We start from the raw sequence: 20,594 nt of genomic DNA, 5'->3' as shown, positions 1-20,594 counted from the left end.
TCCCAACTACGAAAATGTAAATTGATAAAAAAAATTAAAAATGCTTAAAAATTAAATGTCAAAATTATATATATATATAAATAAATCAAATTCGACCAAGCCTAGTTATAATGAGCAACTGTGTGATTGTGTGATCTCAAATTCAGCCATGGGCCCTGATCCTGCAATCTGAACCTTGTGGGCAGACTCCAACATGTCTCTAGTGACTTCAGTGGGACTTGAGATGAGCTTAAGATCCTGCTCCGATGGATCAGATTGTAGGGTGAGGGCCAGAGATCCATGGCCCAGATCCTCAAAGTATTTAGGCTTCTAACTTGGATAGATTAATTGTGAGAACCACACCGGGTTGTTTTTTCCCCATTTTCCTGATTTTTGCACATGTAAGATGTCCACCACCACAACCTTGACATTACTGCCTCCTATCCCAGGGTGGATGTGCAGCTGTTTCTGTTTCTCCCCAGCTACACATTCCTACCCTCAAATACATGGAATGCTACAGTTGTCAAAGTAATAGAAATGTTTGGAAACTGACTAAAAATAAATGATAAAACCACGTTCTAATTAACTGTGTGGAGACAAAAAAAAAATCTAGGGGAATCATTTGCTTTAAAAGCAACTGACTAAGCTAAATTTCCCTTTGAAAGTCCCATCAAATGTATTTATATGCACAATGAAGTAACCAAAATGGTAAATGGTGGGAAAGGTATTTCAATGTTATTTCTCCTGATTTTCTGTTTATTTCGCTGATAGTTAACTTCACAGTAAAAGAGTTTTTATACTGTGATGTTCAAAGGCACCCTTAGGTTCTTTTGAAAATTGCAGCCTTAAAGTCTGCTTGCTGATTTTGTGAGAGGATGAGGCTATCTGAGAGTCAACCAGCTTTGTTACATTCATGAAATTTGCCAGATTGGAACAGGAGGCCTCTTAGGAGAAAAAACTGGTGCATTTCTATAATACAGCTACCTGGCCAACAAGAGAAGAACTCGGAATAACACACTCATTTCTTGTCGGGGTCTCTGGGATGATTCTCAGCCCATTAAACTGTACAGCTGGTAGTGTGTACTGAGCACTCTTCTCGATTTCCCAGGACAGCTATCTACAAAAAATAATTGACGATTCTGGGAAAACAAGGACAGGTAGCACCTCTAGTCTTGTTGCAATTATAATTTAAAAACTCCCCTCTCCCTGCTCTCCCCCCCCATGCCTATTTAGAACTCGGATCAATGATTCTTCTCATTAGCCTCAAGATGTCACTATTGTTCCAGCTGCCAGCGGAGTTAAGATCTCCAAGAAGCAGATGTTCACAAATAGCTTCACTGGACAAAGCCCTCACTGTGTTAACATGGTCATAAATAAGGCAAAGTGTTTTGATGCCAATGTTCTTTCCCAGATCATCCTCACGCCCCTCACCTGATATTGCAGATTAACTAACAAAATATGTACAGAATTTGGGGGGTTGGCAAGGTCCTGGCATAAGGATGGAGAATCAGGCATAGGAAAGCAGAGTACAATACAGGTGGGCAAAGAAATGGACACAAATATAAATCTTAGCAAAAAACAGAACAAAACCCCACACGCAGAATTAAAAGCTTGTTTTTTATTTGAATTTAATTGTAGTTGGGCCTCATAACCATTGTGCAATGACTCTCAGGCACATCATTGTACTAGTTTTCTATATTTTACTCCTAGCCCTGTGGAGCCTGGTCTACAACCAGGGAGACTACCAAAGGACATTGAAATCCCTGGCCTCAATTCAGGCAAAGCTTTCCTTTTCAAGACAGCAGCTAAGCATATGTTTAATTGCTGTCCTGAAGAATAAGGATGGAGTTATGCATGTGTTTCTGCATTAGGGCTTCACCTATGTGTATTAAATTGACATTTAGGTGTCAAAGTGGCACTTTGAGCTACTAAATGCAAGCACCTAGATGTTCTATTAAAATGCCCACAGTTGAAATCTTGGATCAAACTCCACTTCAGCTGTAACTTCCCAGCCCATTGCTAGGTACCTGAAGGCAAAGGTCAGTCACAAGGGGGTTAGGAAGGCAGTTTCTCCATGTACCTCTTATTACAAAACTGTCTTTTAGGGATATTTCACCCTTTCTGCTGACATCCCTAGGGCTAGTGGAGAAAGGATGATAGACAAGATGGACCACTGATGGACACTGGTGTGGTATAAACCAGGGGGCTATCTCACTGACCGGTATCCCAGACAACACCCTCCAGCAACAAGATTTCAGTCTCCTTGGCTTTAGTTTTATTTCTTCAAAATAACACAGGTTCAGCATCACATTTGTACCCTTTGCCCTGACCCAAGGTCTTCTACAAAGGCCCTTCCTACCCCTGACAGGATGACACTCCACAAGCTATCCACCTGGGAGACAAGGCATGTCACTCTGATCCCTTTCCCTTTGCAGCCTGCTACCTCCCTGTGCGATTGCACTCTGCAATTCTCTTCCACACACCCAGGGACTGCTGCAGGAGGACGGAGACTAACCCATACCTCCCTATCAAATGCACTCTTGCTGCTTTTTATGAGGACAAACTGATCATCAAGCTATCACCTGATCCCTGGCTGCGGCACATCAGCTGGGAGGCAGCTGATTAGTCCCAAGTGGAGTAGAGGCCCAACTCCTATGAAAGACCAGCCACCCCCTGACATGGTAATTCCAATATTTGTTCTCTCTTATTTATTGTGATACTTGAATTAGCATCTACACAGCCAACAGTCCTGCTGCAGATTAATTATATAAACAGTGACTTTGTTTCCTTGGTACAGCCCTTTCTGGAGCCCAGACTAATACAACATAGCTCTGTGAATAGGGCTGTCAGGGGGATCCCTGAGGCTATATAGCAAAGCTCTGCAAAGCCCTTTAAAGCCTTCAGGCTTGTTCTACAAGTAAGTTCCTCTTCTGATACTGCCCTTTGCAGTAAGTTGGTTCTGAAAGAAGAATAATCAGGAGAGACCCTGTAATATTTCTGGAAAAACTAGTTGCACGTCCCCAACTGTAACTGCTCTTACACACAGCAGTGTGTTACCCCAGTATTGGAGTCTGAAGTTGCATAGTCTAAAGGACTGAGATGGTGGTTGAGTCCTCAGCATGTATTGGACTCTTTAGATGCAAGGGGCGGGATCACCCTGGAAGCTCTTTGGGTCAAGAATATACTGCTTTTTGTTACATACAGAGATTCTAGTTATATATATTTGTATTTATGCTTCCACATTCATGTGGAGACATCAGCCTACAGCAATCAAGGGAGTGTGTGGGGGGGGTATATGCTTTCAGGCATAGCACTTGGGGTTGTGGTAACTTGTGCGATCTGAAAAAACAGGCTCAGCCTGTACTTGGATGGGAAGCCCCGTATTCCAGTGAGTGGCGTTTGTGGTCGGCCAGGTGGAATGCTTCCTGCTGAGCCTACACAGAGCCAGTGTATAAGCATCCAGTGCTGAAAAACCGAGTAAGGAGATGCCAATGCACCATGCTGCTTGAAGTGCCATTTTTCATGTGAGCTGCAAAACTAGAGGTCCTCAGCGTTTGGATGGCTGTGTAAAAAAAAAAAAATCGCATAGCACAACAGTATCAGCAGTGCTGGCGTGTTGGAGGGAACAAGGCTAGTATAGGAGATTAAGAGCTTTCATTCCCCATGATGGATTCAGGCACCTGGAAAAGGAACTTAGGGGTTTAGGCTGTTGAGGACAGGCGCTGGACTGTACTGCATGTGTGGCATTGTTAAACTCTGCAAATAGTCGAAGCTACAATTGACTAAAAGACACACTTCTCCTTTTCCACAAGTGCTTGCGTACAAGAGAGAACAGTAGCTTAGCGCCCACCTCCACTGAAATGTAGATCCTATTTTCCTCTCCCTGCCATTCCCCTCCCTGAGATCACAGCCCTCATTGGATAGAAACCTAGTTGTGTCATGGACTATGACAATCTCACCTCTAGCTGTCACTGCTTGACATCGGATGAGTCCTGGGCATGCCTGTTAGGCCAGATCCTTGTGCGCAAGACAAAAGCTATCACCACGGTGACTAGTCTGCCCTATGTTAAGGTAACTCTGCCCTGGCTGCTTCTCCTCTGCTAGAGGCTAAAGTTACAGAAAGTTACGAAAGCTCATGCTCAAATAAATTGGTTAGTCTCTAAGGTGCCACAAGTACTCCTTTTCTTTTTGCGAATACAGACTAACACGGCTGTTACTCTGAGACCTACAAGGGCTGCTTGTATCCATGCAAGTTCCTGACACTGTCTGGGACCTTGGGCAAGGCATTTAACCTTGCTCTGCCTTAGTTTAACCCATCTATTAAGTGAGAATCATGCCAGCATCCCTCCCCTACAGCAGAGGCGGGATGGGCTGAGTACTAAAGTCCACATCCGTGATGCCCTACAGAAGAGCTCATTAATATAATAGTAACAGCCTGAGAATTAAGCATTTTAATCAACTATTATTTCTAAGTTCTTCCAGCAGCCTGCATCATTAACAGACTTTTTTCTGAATTTCTTCTATGGCTTTTCATCATAAAAATCAAAAAATTGTGTACCCATGCAGCTGCTACAGTCTAATTCATTTCTCCCACCTTCACCCACCCAGGTAGTTCCTTCCATTTTACTGCTCTGATGGATGCCTTTTAATCCACCTATTGTGAGACGTCGCCTTATGGGTGTGCTTCAGGGTACTAGGCCAACAAACCAACATTGGCCTTGAAAGCTCAGTTGCCCCATAGCAAAGTTTTCAGGGTCCAGACTGAATCCTTTGTTTGCAAAACTTAGCATCGGTGCAGGTGAGTGACTCAATGCAAATATACTTAGTTTCACTCCCATTAGGCTAATAGCTTGTGTATACCACAGGAGTCCTGGCAGCATGCAGTTTTGCACGTTTTGGTCTCCAGTAAGTTACGGATGCAGAACAGTACCTCTGAACGTTGAATGACAGGACGTAGGCTGAAGACGATGCACAGTGCTGTGTTAGATCTGACCAGTGTGTACAATTGCTTTCTTCCAATCCAACAGAGATGCCTGAATCCTGAGTCACTTTACAAAGTTTTCCATTAACATTAAAAATCTGTAAGAGGGCTGCAGCAAGGCTACACACCAGCACAGGACAGCAATTGACCAAAACCCCCACCAGCTACATAGGGAATTTTATAGGCAGAATGTAATTAGTTACCCACTGGGAATTAGACCAGTACAATCATTGAATTAAGCTACGTTTCCAGTGATATAATAGTTTCCTTTTTAAATTTTAATTACAAGAATGCTATAAGGATACTCCTTCCTGCTACTGTTATTGAATGGATGGTACGTTTACAATGACACTTAGCATTAGCAATCGATAATTTAACAGATCTGGTCTTCTAATAAAAACCTACTGATTGAAATTCTGCTCCATTTGAGGAAGGACACCAACCTCTCTTTATTGTGGTGTCTGGGGATTTCTTGTGCAGCTTTTACACGATATGGCATTGTAAAGGAATATGTACAATATATGTTCCTGCCTACAGCGCTTACCATTTAACACAGACGAGACAGCAGCATAGAGAAAGGAAAAGAGTGTAAAGTTCAATGGTGAGACCAGGAAGAAGTGCTGTGAAGAGATGTCAACTTTACTAACACCCTATCCAAGAGTTATTTCACCTGGATGATGAAGTGCTCAGTGGCAGAGACCCAGTTGCTTTCGACCTGAACAGGGGTGCAGCAGAACTATACCGCCTGTTTAAAGATGTCCGGATCATAGCTCAGATCAACATCCAGCGGCTTTTCGTGCAGGGCCACCATCCAAATTCTGTGTCCAAGCTGACTCTGTGGGCGTTAAACAGCAACAAAGGGCCTGTTGCTCCCTTCATTTACCTCTTAATGAAAAGCTGCCATAAGTGCCCGATTAATTATAAATGAGCTGACTCTCCTCCTTCTCCATCTGTCTGCCCCAGGATGGTTTTTGAACACTCCAATTTGCCAACAAATAGGTGTGACCCTCAACAGCCCTAACCCACCCTTCTATAGGTGTGGACATAAATAACCCTCCCCACAAACGAAGAGCTCCAGCTCAGCTCTGCGTCCAGGATCATTTCACCTGGAAGTGGGAGCGTGCTGTATATTTCCAGAGAGTTTCTGAGGTAGTACAGAGCACAGAAGAAGGAGCCCGGTTACAATACAGTTTATTTCTGCAGTGTCGTTCCTACCACATATCCTCAGCTGAGTACAGTCCACACCATTAAACACAAGTCAGCGACAGAAGGTATTTACAGGAAAATCATAAAAGGACCAGAATCTTACTGACTGGTGTAAATGGAGTCGCACTGGTTTTATACACCAGTGGAGTTACTATGGATTTACACCCGCATAAGTGAGAGTAGATCCAGGCCTTAAGTGTCTGACAGTCATCCCAACCCACATTCCAGACATTTTATCAGTTCCATTCGGCCTACACCCTGCTTGGTGGGACTCAAGCATGCAAAGCAGTGGAGTTTTTGGGAAGAGGGTTGGAGGGTGGGGTGAGGTGAAGAGAAGGGGAGCACTGCAGAAATGGTGTTTCATGAATGGCTGAAGACAGAACGCTTGTTCCCTTTAGGGATTTACAGAAAACAATGCTCAGAATACTGTTGCTTTGGTAAAAAAAAAAGGGGGGGACTGACTGTAGCTCTTGCTTTGCAAACAGGAAAAACCTTATACAGAGAAGATTTCTGGGCAGTGTTTGCCATTAGAGAGGTGATATACCAGCCCAAAGTCTCACTCACCAGCTCTTTTATGGTCTCTAACAAGGCATAGTCCAGTTTCAGAACAGCTGCAACAAAACAATACTGTACATTTCTCTAGCGCCCAACACGCTCTGATAAAAAAGAGCTTTACAAACATTCATGCATTAAAGCCGCACAACCCCCTATGTCAGGTAGGTTGGTACAGTCACCCCCATTTTAAAGATAGGGAAAACTGATGCACAAAAGTTGAGACACACCCCAGGTCATAGTGAGAGTCCAAACAGAGGTGGGGTTCCAGCTCCTTGGGGGCTGTTTCTGCACAAGACAGCAGGTCAGTGTGAGCACGGGCCTTTCACAACCTGCACTCTCATCCCCTTCCTGGTGTTTGTTTTACCACCAGACACAGATAAAGTTCAGCTCAAATCCCCTCCATGAGCTTGGTTGCTCTTAGGGTTCCTCCCTCAGGACTGTTCAGCCCACACCTTAGATCCCTCATCTCAGTAAAGCCACTCTCCATGTCCCTTATATCCACATGGATTAGCAGCCATAAGTTAAACCCACCTAACTCTGTCCCGGCAGGATCTACACATAAAAGAGTGGCATATTTCAGGCAGACACCTGCTTACACCCTAAAGACACCAGGTAGGGGAGTTCTAATGCCAGCTGCCAGAGCCCGGAGAAGTATCCTATACAGGCCAAAACATGGAGCAGCTCAAAAGTGCTCTCACACATAGGATCTTTCATGCATGGGATCCAGCACAAAGAAAGCTCGAGCAGGGCACAGGGCAATCTCAGTATGACAATCCCTCCACTTCCTCAGGTCTCTGCTTGGCTTGCACTTACTTATCATGACAGGTTTCAGAGTAACAGCCGTGTTAGTCTGTATTCGCAAAAAGAAAAGGAGGACTTGTGGCACCTTAGAGACTAACCATGTGATTCTTATGGCTGTGACCTGAATGACCTTGCAGTGGAACAGACTGGTAAAGCGTGGCAGCACAGCCAGGCCTGGGGGACTTCGGGTAGCACCTTGCTTGGCGTGTTCAGCTGCTTGTCTTTCCTGCTGAATAGGGCCCTGGAGGAGCAGTGACCACAGGAACACGCTCCATGTTGACCCCACACTGGGGCCAAAATCAATATCAACTTCTCCTTATTAGCTCAAGCCCTGACCCAAGAGAGACTCTTCCCAACAGGGACACTTCTCCCAACAGCCAGAGATGTTCGCAGTGTTACTAACGGCTGTCCTTGACGCAGTGGTAGGGGGTTGGCGGGGTGGGGCGGGGAATGAGTGAACAGCACCTTGCAATGCTCAATTCAGCTGCCTCTGGCACCTCTGATACAATCACCATCTTATCTAGGCCTCCTTCGGCACCTCTCACGTCAGTCTTCTGCTTCACCGACAGCACCTGCCATGCCATTCTCCAACCCAGCACGAAGCACAGGGGAACAGCTGGGCCGCATTCCACTCGGGATCGGCAGCCTCCTCTCGTGTCAGTGAGACGTGTTGCGGGCCCAACAACGTGCAGCACTTCTAGGGCAGTATACTTGCTGATTGCTTCCTTGATTATTGCTCACAACAACCAGCTAAGACACTGCCAAAGAAACACTCACAGCTGGCATCAACTGACGGGATGTGAGCTGCGGCGGGTGGTTCCGTCTCCCTCTTTCTTTCTCTGACCTAAAAATGGCAGGCGAGTCTGGGGGACAAAGAAACAGTCAATAAACAGCCATAATAGTGAGGGGGAGAAAAATAAAAGTGGCTCTCCAGATGGAGATTGAAAATATACTTCGATAGACACACACACCATCTCAGATACAACCTCTAAATGATACAGATATTAAAATAATAAAGAAAGCCAGCACCTGTCTGGATTCCATATTTACCTGAATTTGTCCCCTAGTTCCAGAGAGCCTCATTCAGCAGAGATAATGGAAAAATAACCCATCCCCAAATTCCTAATACACAAGACACAAGTCCGTTCAAACTCTTAGTGGTTTCCCTTGGCTGCACGCTGCCACCCCTGAGTCATGCTCGGGATTAGAGAAGAACAACTCACTCAGAGCAGATCCATCTGCAAATGAAACAGAAAAAGGGCCCAATTCTCATTTATACTAAGGCCACTTTCTTTTCCCAGCCAGAGTTGTGTACAGTGGCATCAGGGAGCGGAACAGTACTGCTAACTCTTGCAATATCTGGTGTTCAAAAAGCCCTCGCGCCTGCAGTCATGTGAATATGTGAAAATGTCGACTTTCGTTATTTAAGACAAAGTGAACCTCATGGGTCTCATCCCATATGCCGGGAGCCTTCCCCTAGGGCCTCTGGTACTAGGGCTAACATCCCAAAGCAACAACACATTGAACTATATGGAGGTCCATCCCCACTTCTTTACAGATTTTCCTAACTCTTTATTTTTCATTGGGTGGTCAGCAGGCAACTCTATTATTACAAAGGGACATGGCAGTTTCTTGGCACTTGGAGTCCTAAAAGGCATCCCCAAGTCCAACCCATTATGGGGCTTGACGATAGAATCACCGGATGAAGTTCTGTGGGCTGTGTTAAGCAGCAGGTCAGAGCAGATGATCTTAAATGGTCCCGTCTGTCCTTAAACTCTATGAACGTTTTTCCAATTGGGCACGGTAGGCACGAGCCTAGGGGCGCTGGCGTTCTTGGGGTGCCTAAAAGTTGGAAGTGGGTTAAAAGTTTCATTTTTTACAGAAAACATGAGGGCCAGCTGTCGGCAGGAGGGACGCTGAGGACGCTGTGCCTAGGGCATGGAAGGTGTAAATCAGACCCTATGAACCGTCTGTCTGAGGAGGCCGACTGACTGAGCGACCACTAGTACCTGCACTCCAATAAAGCCCGTGCATCAAAGGGCAGAGGTGACTTGCAGTGCCATCAGTCCACCCCACAGGAGGCAACTGCTAACAAACAAACCCTTTGTTTATGCAGCCGTCTCACCCTAGCAAGAAAGTCACAGGGTCAAGCCTTCTTTACAGCAATCACCTCCCCAGGTGGTCAGTAATCTGCCCCTTCCCTAACACTGAGATGGGCCAAAATCTGGAACCAGCTGCCTTGTTTGAACAATGACCTAACCAGCACTCCAGTATTCCCCATCAGTCTCAAAACAAGTCAGACTTTATCTCAAAAGCGAACAGTTCAGGGACAGGCTCTACAGGGGCACAAAGCAGTCAAATGCAGAAGAGGGAGGAGGGGCCACTGGTATTTCAAGTCACCCACTCTGCTTTTATGCCTAACTGCGAGAGCTATGAGACTGGAATAGCTTCTCTGGGGAAATGGTAGAATCCTCATCACTTGGACCATTGTAATCTGGACAGGACAAAGCCCTGGAGAAGATACTGTAGGGAACAATCTTTTACGCATGGGGCAACAGAGGCAGGCTAGCTGACTTTCATATCTCCATGCTACCTAGTCCATAGATTTGGACAGGTTAAAGCCAGCTAATAACTAGCTCTTCTGTGGTGCTTTTCATCTGAAGAGCTCAAAGTGCTTTGGCAAAGGAGGGTACCCATAATCCGATGGAGTCAGCCCTGCTATTGTTGTAGGGGAGTATTAGCCAACATGATAATCCCCTATAGCCTTGGACTCAAACCTCTTTGGAAGAGCAGCACAATCAAATGCACACGCAGCACCCCAAAGTGGGGAAGAGGAGATGGAGAACGCTCCCTCTGTGTCTCTTAGCTATTTAGTGCTAATCTACTCAAGCATTCAACTGCAAATTGCTGGAACCTTATACGCGATTTAATCTCTCCATCAGGTCTAACGAGTTGGAGTCTAGCTCCAGGCAGATGTGCACGGATCTCTGCTTGGAGTTTTGTTTCATCATTAGAAGCAAATACATTTTAGATAATGCGGCACCTAATGCAAGAAAGCAGCAGATAATCTCCCAAATCCCATGGGTCTCTGAAAGTGAAATCAGCTGCACCTTGAGGGTTTGGGGTTTCTTTAACGGTGTGCATGGGAGGATGGTGGTGGGGAGGCTGCAGTTGGGGTGGGAAGGAGAAGTGGCTTGTTTGCGTGGATGAGAATCCCTGCAAAAACGGGAAGAACTTTAAAATATCCTGTTAGATGGGGCTATTTTATACATCCAGAAATAAATACTGACTTGAACCAATGGAGACACATGGTTGCCTGTTATTATTAATTAAATTGCTGTGCTACGCGCAGTGCAAAGACATAGTAGGAAAGAATATCCTTGCCCAAAAGAGCTTACAATCTAAATCTCTGAATATCTAGAAGTCATTAGGACATCCCGAACAATGAGATGTTAGCTTCTCCTCCCAGTCCATTAGGAGTTATTCTAAAAAGGTAATTTTTTCCTTTAGGTTGGACGGAAGATCTGAGTGCCATGAAGTGTTAATGAAATCCCCACCACAGGCAACGGAGTACGTACACACATAGGGAATATTTGATGGCGTGCCACTAAAACCTTTATGCCACACCCTGAGTCTGGGATGTCTGGATTTCTCACAAGCAGGAAACACACATGCCTCCTCCATGGATGCTGGATGGGATTTACCACCAAAAGTTGGGACCTAACAGTCAGTGATCCTTTAAACTTTGCAATGGATATTTTAAAAGCTACATGAAGGAAGTGAAGGAGGCAGGGGGAGAAGCATCATCTTCCTTTGCAGAGAGTGAGGATCATTTCATTCAGATTACGCCCCATGCTGCTGCAGAAAAGGCAGGCATTTGTGACGCTTAAGAAATCTGTCCAGCTCTTGAGCAGGGAATTTGTTTGCTCTTTCATTTCCAGCCACACGGAGGTTCTCTCTGCTGGGCTGCCTCAGAAGCAGCGTTGAAGTCTTAAGTGGACCAAAAAAGCTTTCTGAGTTAGCAAGACAGTTGGAAGAGTTTTGCTTGGAGGTGTTGGTCCTAGGCAGTCAATGGAGTGACTGTATTTCACTTGTCCAGGCAGCAAGTTTCATTCCCTTCCTCTCCAAGTTCTCGGCTAACTTCCTGGGACGACATATTCATGGCAAGTTTCCCACTCAGGTGCGTGTTTTGCAGTGTGACTGAGGGCAACAAGCAGTTGGTACATTAGCATCCAAGGGCGAGAGTCAGAGGCAATATAGATGTTGGTGAAAGTTGCATGTGGTTAAGTCGTGCACATGTCTTGGTGTCATTTGCAAGTGAAGGGGGCAGAAACATGGGGTTTACACCAGGAATGGCTGTCAACCGGGATTGGGGGGGGGAGGGGAGAGACGATGTGTAAGAAGGAAAAACTTTTTTGTCTCACCCCACCCGCACTTCTGATTGCCTTCCCTGGTACAACCCAGCCCTTCAGTGCACAAAGTACACCAGCTCACACCGGCTCTGAATTTAGATTCCAATCTATTGCTTTCTTTATTGTGTCTTGGCTGCTCATTTGAGATATTGGTGGGGCACAGAATTGGAGGATTCCATGCTCCACCCTTGCCCTACCTGTCTGGGGGGTGGATAAGTGAGCAGGAAGGAACTGCTTGGTGGATCATATCACAATACAACAGATTAACCCTAAAGAGAAAGTTAGTGTGAGTCATTCTATTACCAAGCAAGAAAACCGCATTGGGCATGTCTACGCTGCAGAAAAAAACCCCACAGCTCGCAGAGCCCAGGTCTACCAACTCAGGTTGGTGAGGCTCGTGCTATGGCGCTAAAAAGAACACTGTAGATGTTCCCGCTCGGGCTGGAGCTCTGAAACCCAGCGAGGGGGTGGGTATGAGACACAGAGGGGGAACGTCTCCACTGAGATTTTTAGCACCATACCACAAGCCCTCAAAGCGTCAGCCTGTAGACCCAGGTTTTGAGACTCATTGCAGTGTTTGTTTTTGTTGTTTTGTTTGCAGTGTAGACATACCCAACAAGGCAGGGGAGAAGATGCTCCTGTTATTGGACCACATTCCTTCTTGCTCTAAAGGGGAAGGAGTCTCTTCCGAAGAAGACCTGCAGAGATGTGCCTGGTATTCCCCATAGGGATACATCTCTCTGCTGCTGAAAGCCTCCATTTAACAAAATAAACAAAGAAAGGGCCAAGTTCATTTCCAGCATCATGCCATTCAACCAAAGTCAGCAGACTTACACCAGGGATGACTTTGGACCCAGCTGAATGAACTGGCCAGAGACTCCTAACTTATGGAGTGGAGAAATTAGGGACCTGTTGCCAGCCTCTTGCAGTGACAGGCCACGTTCCATACTTTCAGAGGGGCCCTCATAAGTTTAGATGCTTCCAGCAAGAGTTGCTTAACTCTTCAGAGGAGTTTCATGAGAAGAGATGCTTCCCTCATGGAGGTTCCCAGTATGTCCTGTTTCTAGTCAGGCCAGAACACCGGTGAGGCTAACATTAACCTATGAGTTTGTGGGTGGAACACAGGATTACCAGAGGAGAACACTCACCCCAAGGCAGTAAATTGGCCACTGAATGCATCCGATGAAGTGAGCTGTAGCTCACGAAAGCTTATGCTCAAATAAATTGGTTAGTCTCTAAGGTGCCACAAGTACTCCTTTTCTTTTTGCGAATACAGACTAACATGGCTGCCACTCTGAAACCTGACCATTTTAAGCAATTCCTATTCTACAGAGGCTGGTTTAGCCATCCTGACCTATTCTCACCCCATACACACCATGTAACAACAGACTCTGCATAGAGAGTCATCAGAAAAAGGCATCACAACCCGAAGAAGGGTTTGGGATGAGGAAGACAGCTGCATCAATCCCCTCAAAAACAAACAAACCAACCAACCCCACAAGAGGCTGCAGTTTGGTCTTCCCCCCCGAGCTAGCAGATAGAGAAAATTCCCTGAGCTCCAGACAAGTCCCATCCATAGAGTCAATCTTCCTTTTCAGTGGGAATGAGTCAGAAAGATGACCTTTTGGATTCTTGCCACCTGCAAGTTCAAACACGATGTTGACTTAAAAAAACAAAAACAAAAACTTGACAAGTTTGAGCCACAAAAGTTTGCCCCCCAATCCCAATCTGTTTCCTCAAAGCTGTGGGACATTTGGATCCAGGGTTGTGGTTCGGCTTCTCCACAGAGCTTTCACTCCAGTGCTGCATTGTGCGACGGCTGGAGGTTTAGAAAACTGACACTACGGCTTGAATTGCCACCACGGGCTGGCATTATCCTGGTACTGTTGCAAGCGCTTATTACCATCACATCTCAGTCTCTCTCCCCCAGTTTCCCGCAGCATCCAAATTCCCCACAAATAAGCAAAAACTGTTGAACATCTCCTGCCTGCACATATGTTTTGTTTAAGCCACAGCACAAACTTCCCTTCCCAGACACAGAAGTTGTTAGGAGGCTGCCTAGAAGAGATACTTACCAGTTTCATAAGGCCCTCCCGAGTCGGTTCCCCTCTTGCCAGGAGCTAGCCCAGGGAGTCTATCCTAGCTCCCCCTCTAACCTTCATTCTTCTGCCTCTGGGATTGGCCCTGCAGCACCTTAGCCCAGCGCTGGCTCCTGAGGCGTGCGTACACCTGCTGCCCAGAGCCGTCACACTCCTAGAGCCGGGGTTTCAGCATTCTTTGTGCAGCGGTGGCCCTGCCCTGCCAAGTCACCCTCCTGTTGGGGAACCCCGGAGCAAATGAGGAAACAGCGAAGATATCTTTGCAGTGAGTCATTTTCCTTCTAAAATGAAATCAGAACCAAAGGGAAAGAGGAGAGACAGCAACAGCGACTCCCCCAAAGGGGAGAATGCGATGGGCAGAGACAGCAGGTGTAGGAGACGGGTGAGACACAGGGACCTGGAAAAAGGGAGCGTGATGGGGAAAGACAGGGTGGAGGAGAGATTACAGAAGAGCGATAAAAGCAGGGTCCAATCCCCACGATATCAACGGGCGTTTCTCCCCACATGTGGCTATTTCAGGAAGGCAGCTTCAGCCCGGCACTTCAGCTGGGCAGCTCACACAAACACTGCCACTGAGTGGGAGTGAGGGCTGCCCCTGCCAGTGCTGCTGGTGGGAGAGGTGAAGGAGGAACAGAGAGAGATCTGAGCAAAGGGCAGCCCCAGGCTCGCCCGCTCTCACGTGCTGATCATACCCGCAGCGGCAGGTTGAAGATCAGGAAGGACGCCAGTTCCTCTCTCGCGGCCTGCCTCCCACTATTTCAAACCGGCTGAAGCCCGGAGAGAGGGGCTGGAGTGGTGCACAGATGGCGCCGGCTCTCTCTGCACAGGGGTCACCGTTACAGGGCAGCAGAGCGTTACCCCTGGGGAAAGCGAGGCAGCGTCTGAAGAGCACCACTGTCCTCCTGGCAGCCGGAGTCAGTGCCCCCCTTTAAGGCCCCTACACTAACTCTTCCGGCAACCCCCAGGCGTGCCTTGATCTCCCTCTCTCAACCCCCTCCCCCCGAAGGCATGGAGGGAGCACCCTCTTGGGCCATTGTTACCCCCACACCACAGCTGCCAGGCCTAGGCACCCAGTCCTGGCTGAATCCACCTTGGACAGGAGGCAACAGGCCAAATCCTGGTGCGGAGTGGCACTACACGCGGCAGCCGGAGATTCAGTAGAGGACAGAGCTGCTCTGCTGCTGGCCAGGCTAGTCTTCGTTGCAGTTATCCCAGGCTCTTACCTGGGTAGGTGGGCTTGGGCTTTGTTGCCGGGGAGGCTGCACCATCTGGGTCTACAGATTAAAGCCCAAGTGCTTCGCAGAGAGGACACAGGCTAAACCTCTCAAGTGCTGATAGTCCTCCAGTGCCTTCCCACTATTCCCCCCAGGCACCCAGAAGGACAGACAAGTTTTCCCACAATTTACTGGGAGAGAGTCCTAGAGCGGCTCAGCGTACTGCAGTGCTAAGAACCACGTAATATGCCCCAGGAAAGTCTTAGCTCCTAACACAGGTGGGTGCAGCAGCAGTGTGGACCCAGTAACTCGAGTATGGTTTTGCAGTGTGGCTGCTCACACCCAAAGCTAGGCCAACCTGGGCTCAGACCCACGGGCCTATCACCCAGGTTAACTCAGCAGCGAAGACTCGTCAACGGGACTGCTCAGTTAGCTGCATGGATTTGTCTTTCCCATGATTGCCATCCACCCCAGGGTACATAATAAAGGGTATCATTAGCAGGTGCTAAACCAGACTAGCTATATTAGATGCCTCCTTCCCTTATTAGGAGGAGCTGCACACTTAGAATGCACTGCATACATAGCCCTGAAAGCATCCTCTGTAAAGAGCCACCAATTCCCACTAGTACCTCTGCGATCACTGGTCTAGACAATTTCACATTCCTGTATCAGACCAAGAGAAGGCCACGGATTTTACAGGCATATCAGCAGCTCTCGGGGAGAAATCTATTTTCCATGACTGCTTCCTCCATAAGCTGAGCTAGTGAGCTGCGTACCACCCCCTGCTTCTACTTTCAAATTTGTGCCTTCTTCCATGAGGCAGACCCCGTGCCTGGAATCCCATTCTATAGGAGATACCAAATCCAACATGTTTCCAGCCTTTCTTCCAAGCATCTCCTTAAAACAAACCAACCCACCCCATTTCTTCCAGGAGGCCTAAGGACCCTGATCTTCCATACTTGGTAACAATCTCACCTTTAACAAAATCCCACAAGACACATGATTACGCAGCTGTGGGAACTTGTTGCCATAGTGTAGCACAGACCCTCCCTCCCCCTGCCCCCTCACACCTTTCTCCCATCTCACCTCCACTGTTTGGAATCTCTCATCTTGTCAGGTCTTAACTTAGATTGCAAGCTCTTCAGGGTGGTTGTATGAGCTTATTTGCCCAAGGAGTGCCTAGCACATTTGTGGTATTGCATTATTATTATTACAGAGGTGCCACCTGTCAAGACAGCTCAAAGCTACCACCCATCATCCCACCCCAAAGTCGGCACATGAGGCCACCACACACAAGGATTCCTTGGAACGTACACACACAAAGTCGGCATCTGATGCCACCCACACACAAGGAACGTACATCAGCTTTCAGGCCTGGCTTTAGCCAAGCACACACTTAAGTCCAGCCTTATTCAGCGAAGCACTCTAGCATGTGCTTAAGTATTTTGCAGAATCAGAGCCACAGTTATCTGCAACATAGCCATACATTAGAGCAAAACGTTTCTTAAAAAAAAAAGTCAAAATGTTGGAGTTTTTACAAGCACTGAGACAACGGAAATGTAGCGTCATCTCAGCCCATTTCCCAGATGCCACATCTCTGCCTGCACAACTCGAACTGATTGGCAGAGGTGACACGGCCTGAATGGGCCATGGATAATGAGCTACCCATCCACCCCAGAAATGGGGTCCCTCTAGGTCAGGGCTGAGGAAACATAAGACAGGCATGTAGTGGGGCGGGGAGTGGGGGGGGAAGGAAGCTAGCACTGCTGCATCTGTTCTGTGGATAAGATTGGGCCTTTGTTTGCCAGGGTTGGCACTAAGACCCTGATTCAAACCCCACTGAAGTCAATGGGGAAAGACTCCCATTGACCTCAACAGGCGTTGGATCAGGCCCAGAACTCACACAATCCCATGGAGTTAAGACAAACTGCTGATCTATCATTTTTGGGACTGTTTGTCTTTCACTTGTGTGACGTAACTAAGAGAATTGCCATGATATGATATTTCCACCTCCCCAATCCACTCCCAAACTCTGCTAAAAAGACACTGGTCTCCAACCCACATGAGATGTCTCTCTACACACCTTTCATGAAAGCACCATCGACCGTGCTTCACCCCGAGGGAACAGAGAAGTGGGGTCTAATGTACCAAGCATAGGAACTCCCAGCTCCTTCGCTCGCTCCCTGAGACCTTGGGCAAGTTGGTTCACCGGTCTCTGCCTCGGTTTCCCCACCTGTTTAAATGAGAGCAATGATCGCGGCCTACACGATCTGGAGAAAGTAGGCTTGGTTAAATAATGAACCTTTGTAAAATGCTTAGAAAGTGAAAGCACCACGGACATGCCAGGTATTATCCAGGAGAGTGGGGGGGGGGATCCAAGATTTAAAGTCAGTCCAAAGCAAATAGTTTTGGCCACAGAAAACCGGATAAAACAGACTAAAAAATACAATAATCTCTGTGAGTTGCATTTTCCTGAGAAAGCCGAGACCCTCCTGCATTTGGAATCCCCCAGTCGCCACCTTCAGTCCACAGAGCAAGAGTCCTAGTGACCCAACACCCCAGCTTCCTTCAGGGACTGGCAGTCACAGCAGGTCAGCACGTATCTGTGTTGCTGAGGCGAAGAGACAGAGCTTGGGCCAGCAGCCTATGGGAGTGCAGTGGAGTTAGTGCCAGCTTCCAGGCAGCAAGGCAGAGTGTCTATGGAGCCGTCTGTGCACACGCATTCCCCAGCGACACAAAACTTAACTTCCCCTGCTGCTCCAGCCCCTTCACTGAATCAGAGAGTAAACGGAACCTCGCCCTTTGGTGTTCTCTGGCCTGGCTCGACCTGCACTGTGAGCGCGGGCACACGGGCAGGCAGACAAGGAAGCTAATGCGCAGGCAGAAGATAAGAACCAGCCTTGAGTCCATGGGGTGGAAGAGGAGGGACTGCCCTAGTTACAGCACAGAGCACACAGGGTGAGGCTGGGAGGTTTTCCCCTCTTGCTTGCATAACATCCGCATTCCCCGCTTCCATCCCCAGCCTGCTGAGGATCATTCCCCTGGTTTGACAGGCCACAACCCCAGCACTGGAGTCTCTGGCAGAGAGAACTTCTGCCCCACCCACAGGAATGAGATTCCTTCACAAGTATCCTTCCCCTGCTTTGTCTGGCCAGGAGGGGCCAAGGCACCCAGTCTTTCTTTCCTCTCCCGCCCCAGGAGTGCCATGGATCTGCACTTAATCCCAGTCCCAACAGCACCACGAACAAGGGGACCAAACTCACGACTCAAGATGACACTCGTGGAATCACATCTGCTACTCCCTATTGCCCTTATGCAGGGAGGTGGGGACCGCCACTGGAGCACCCTTACGATGGAATGGGATGACCTAGCACACATTTGCCAGCACATCTGGGCCAGCCCAGATCCCTTCCCTTTGTGCCTTCACTGCAGGCCTTGTCCGAGGGCCCCAGCAATCTGAAATTGCTGAAGTCGGCCTGTCTGAGGAGGATTGGACGGCGCAGGAGGCTGGCAGAGGGATACAGAGCCTTTCAGTTCTAGGTTCACCACTCCAAATGGCCCTATCTGTAATGGCCGGAACCTGACTTTAGGGGAGGACGGGGGTGGCGCAGGGCAATGAAGCTATTTCGCGAGAACTGCCACAGAAAGCAATGAAGTCCCTGAGAGGGTGGACAGGAGTCAGGGGGACAGGACTGAAAGCCAGGAGGCCCATAAGCAGAGAGCTTGCACACACACTTTTACTCTGGTGTCTGTGTATACAAAGCCCACTGACCCCGGGCTCAGAAACCCTCTTGCGCTCAGGCTCTAAGACACCCAGTGCCAGCAGGGCGGGGGCTTGTTGGTGATGCCCACGCAAAGTAAAGCTGCAAAGCAAATAGTCCCCCAGCCAGCGTAACACTGCCCTCTCTCCTGGAAGCGGAGTCATGCCTTTTCCTAGCTGGCTCGGCTCTGGATCCCTTGCTGACTGCCAAGTGTGTAGCTGGACTCCCGTCCACTTGGCAGTCCTGCTGTGACTCAGAATCCCAGGAAAAGGCTTGGGAAGAGTCCAGGCCCATGCACATTTTCCAGAGGACTTTAAGCCCCACCTAAAGCACCCGCGACTTATTAACCCAGCAGTCTGCTAGAGATAGCATCAGGCAAGAACCCAGAGTCAATAGCTGTCAGCGTTGGCTACAGCGGCCCCCACCTTTGGCTGTGCAACACTGATAAAGTTGCCCAGTCTAGGGTTTGAGTCGATAGACTGGCCAACCAGAGCCCTTGCTGACCCATGCTGCTGGGGCGGAGCCGGAGGGCCACCAGACTGACCCACAGCAAACACTCCAGTTGTCAGAGCAGCTCTGTACACGGCCATTGGTCCAGCTCAGGGTGTAGCTACACCTCCAGGGGCCCGTGCAGGATCCACCCTCCTCTTCCACCAAGACCCAGAACAGCACGTTCCTGGCTAACTGGAGTCCTGACTCCTCCATCCATCATGGAGAAGCAGCCTAGAGGCAGATGTGGCCAAACAGGGGCCTATCACCTGCTTTGCTTCCCCACCTTGTCTTTGGGATGGATTGTATTCAAAGCCACCTGGCCTGCTGCATGCAAGCCTACGTGGCCAGCCACTCGCCATCACAGACCGACCTCCAGAAGCTCCCAGTGGATGGTACTCGTCCACCACAGGGCCCTGCTCTGGAATGGGGAAGTCACGCTCTCGCTGCTGGCAGGTGCCTGTCATGCACTGTGGCTAGAAGCACGTATGCAGTTATGAGGAGCAGGGTTTCCAGCAGCACTTTGCTTGGCCCTTGTGCCTGTGCAGGGCGGCGGCGGATACACCCTGTGGGGAGCCAGCCTTGTGAAGAGGTTGGGGTGCTGTCACAGAACTAGCTGGAGAGGTCGCCCTGTGAATGCTCCCAAGCAGTACTCTCCTCTTGCTCATGTCCCTACCCACGCCCTTCCTTCTGCCGAACAGACACTGCCCTCCTGCAGCCAACAGCCCTCCTGGGTGGGTGCTTGGATCGATACTGCCTGGATTTTGCAGCACTACAAGCATCAGGCAGGGATTATCTGGGACACAGATGGCTGCCAGGGGTGGAGAGAAAAGGGGCTCATCCTAAAGGTGTATTAGTGTCATTGCAGGTACTGGAAGGTGAATATCAAGGTCTAACAAAATAAAAGCAACCCTGCTGGCCCTGGGGTGGGAGGAGGGAGAAACCTCAGCTGCATTATCCTTTAGAATGATAAAATCAGGGGGGGTTATGGGACGACTATTGGCTTTCCCCCCTTTACTTACCAACACTCGCCACAGGAAGATGGGTATGTGTGTGTGCAGCCGCGGGGAAGAAGAGAACTGGCTGAACGAGTCATC

This window comes from Lepidochelys kempii, chromosome 18 (assembly GCF_965140285.1).
Source record: "Lepidochelys kempii isolate rLepKem1 chromosome 18, rLepKem1.hap1, whole genome shotgun sequence".
Lineage (NCBI taxonomy): Eukaryota > Metazoa > Chordata > Testudines > Cheloniidae > Lepidochelys > Lepidochelys kempii.
Note: the sequence above shows the minus strand (reverse complement) of the source record.